This window comes from Lampetra fluviatilis, unplaced genomic scaffold, assembly GCF_964198595.1.
Source record: "Lampetra fluviatilis unplaced genomic scaffold, kcLamFluv1.1 SCAFFOLD_179, whole genome shotgun sequence".
NCBI classification, from domain to species: domain Eukaryota; kingdom Metazoa; phylum Chordata; class Hyperoartia; order Petromyzontiformes; family Petromyzontidae; genus Lampetra; species Lampetra fluviatilis.
In genome coordinates, this window is record NW_027621120.1 from 67501 (window position 1) to 70000 (window position 2500).

Here is a 2500-nt window from a genome sequence, read left to right on the forward strand (position 1 = left end):
TGAGTGAGTGAATGAGTGGGTGAGTGAGTGAGTGGTGGTGAGTGTGTGAGTGAGTGGTGAGTCAGTGAATGAGTGGGTGTGAGTGGTGAGTGAGTGGTGATGAATGAGTGGGTGAGTGAGTGAGTGGGTGAGTGTGTGAGTGAGTGTTGTGAGTGAGTGAGTGAGTGGGTGAGTGAGTGAGTGAGTGAGTGAGTGAGTTAGTGAGTGAGTGGGTGAGTGAGTGAATGAGTGGGTGAGTTGTGAGTGAGTGAGTGAGTGGTGAGTGAGTGAAGTGGTGAGTGAGTGAGTGAGTGAGTGAGTGGGTGAGTTAGTGAGTGAGTGAGTGAATGAGTGAGTGAGTGAAGTGAGTGGAGTGAGTGAGTGAGTGTGTGAGTGAGTGAGTGAGTGAGTGAGTGGGTGAGTGAGTGAGTGAGTGGGTGAGTGAGTAGTGAGTGAGTGGTGAGTGAGTGAGTGAGTGAGTGAGTGAGTGAGTGAGTGAGTGAGTAGTGAGTGAGTGAGTGAGTGAGTGAGTGAGTGGGGTGAGTGAGTGAGTGGGTGAGTGAGGTGAGTGAGTGGTGGAGTGAGTGAGTGAGTGGGTGAGTGAGTGAGTGTGTGGTGAGTGAGTGTGTGAGTGAGTGAGTGGGTGGGTGAGTGAGTGAGTGGTGAGTGAGTGGAGTGAGTGAGTGAGTGAGTGAGTGGGTGAGTGAGTGAGTGGGTGAGTGAGTGAGTGGGGTGAGTGAGTGAGTGAGTGGGTGAGTGAGTGAGTGAGTGAGTGGGTGAGTGAGTGGGTGAGTGAGTGAGTGAGTGAGTGAGTGAGTGAGTGAGTGAGTGGGTGAGGAGTGAGTGGGTGAGTGAGTGAGTGAGTGGGTGAGTGAGTGGTGGTGAGTGAGTGAGTGGGTGAGTGAGTGGGTGAGTGAGTGAGTGAGTGAGTGGGTGAGTGAGTGAGTGGGTGAGTGAGTGAGTGGGTGAGTGAGTGAGTGGGTGAGTGAGTGAGTGAGTGAATGAGTGAGTCAGTGAATGAGTGGGTGAGTGAGTGAGTGAGTGGGTGAGTGAGTGAGTGAGTGGGTGAGTGAGTGAGTGAGTGGGTGAGTGAGTAGTGAGTGAATGAGTGAGTGAGTGAGTGAGTGAGTGGGTGAGTGAGTGAGTGAGTGAGTGAATGAGTGGGTGAGTGAGTGAGTGGGTGAGTGAGTGAGTGAGTGGGTGAGTGAGTGAGTGAGTGGGTGAGTGAGTGAGTGGGTGAGTGAGTGAGTGAGTGAGTGGGTGAGTGAGTGGGTGAGTGAGTGAGTGAGTGAGTGGGTGAGTGGTGAGTGAGTGGATGAGTGAGTGAGTGAGTGAGTGGGTGAGTGAGTGAGTGGATGAGTGTGAATGAGTGAGTGAGTGAGTGAGTGGGTGAGTGGTGAGTGAGTGGATGAGTGAGTGAGTGAATGACTGAGTGGGTGAGTGAGTGAGTGAATGAGTGGGTGAGTGAGTGGTGAGTGAGTGGTGAGTGAGTGGTGAGTGAGTGGTGAGTGAGTGGTGAGTTTTTTTCTCACCTCCGGACGTAACACCACACATCACCACACCAACGATCAGCATCATCAAGGAAGCCATCTCGCTCACTAAATCCGAGATTCCCCAAAGCTCTTTGCTGCTAGCGCTGTGCAGAAAGGCAAAGCCCCCCCAGGTAGCCTCTGGCTGGCTCTGTGGGGGTGGAGGGAGGGCAAAGAGTTGTTAGTCACTCAGTCAGTCACTTAGTCAGTCAGTCAGTCACTCAGTCAGTCACTCAGTCAGTCAGTCAGTCACTCAGTCAGTCAGTCACTCAGTCAATCACTCCCTCAGTCATGCAGTGACTCCATCAGTCACTCACTCATCCACTCAGTCACTCACTCACCCACTCACTCACCCACTCACTCAACCACTCACCCACCCACCCACTCACTCACCCACTCACCTATCCACTCACCCACTCACTCACCCACTCACTCAACCACTCACCCACCCACTCACTCACCCACTCACCTATCCACTCACCCACTCACTCAACCACTCACTCTCCCACTCACCCACTCACTCGCCCACTCAATCGCCCACTCACCCACTCAACCACTCATCCACTCACTCACCCACCCACCATTCACTCATCCACCCACTCACCCACTCACTCACCCACTCATTCACTCATCCACCAACTCACCCACTCACTCACTCACTCTCCCACTCACTCACCCACTCACCCACTCACTCACCCACTCACTCATCCACTCAACCACTCACCCACTCACCCACTCACCCACTCACTCATCCACTCAACCACTCACCCACTCACCCACTCACCCACTCACCCACTCACTCACTCACTCATCCACCCACTCACCCACTCACTCACTCTCCCACTCACTCACTCACTCATCCACCCACCCACCAACTCACCCACTCACCCACTCACCCACTCACCCACCCACTTACCGACCCACTCACCAACTCACTCACTCACTTTCCCACTCACCCACTCACTCACCCACTCAACCACTCACCCACCATT

At 53.8% G+C, this 2500-nt stretch overlaps 1 protein-coding gene across 1 annotated transcript in view; it reads right to left on the reverse strand.

The window, feature by feature from the left end:
* The window catches only part of LOC144954814 (uncharacterized), a gene marked incomplete at its 3' end in the record, with an annotated part of 74500 nt that overhangs the window by 15035 nt on the left and 56965 nt on the right, over positions 1-2500 (reverse strand). The gene's annotated exons all lie outside the window — the stretch shown is intronic.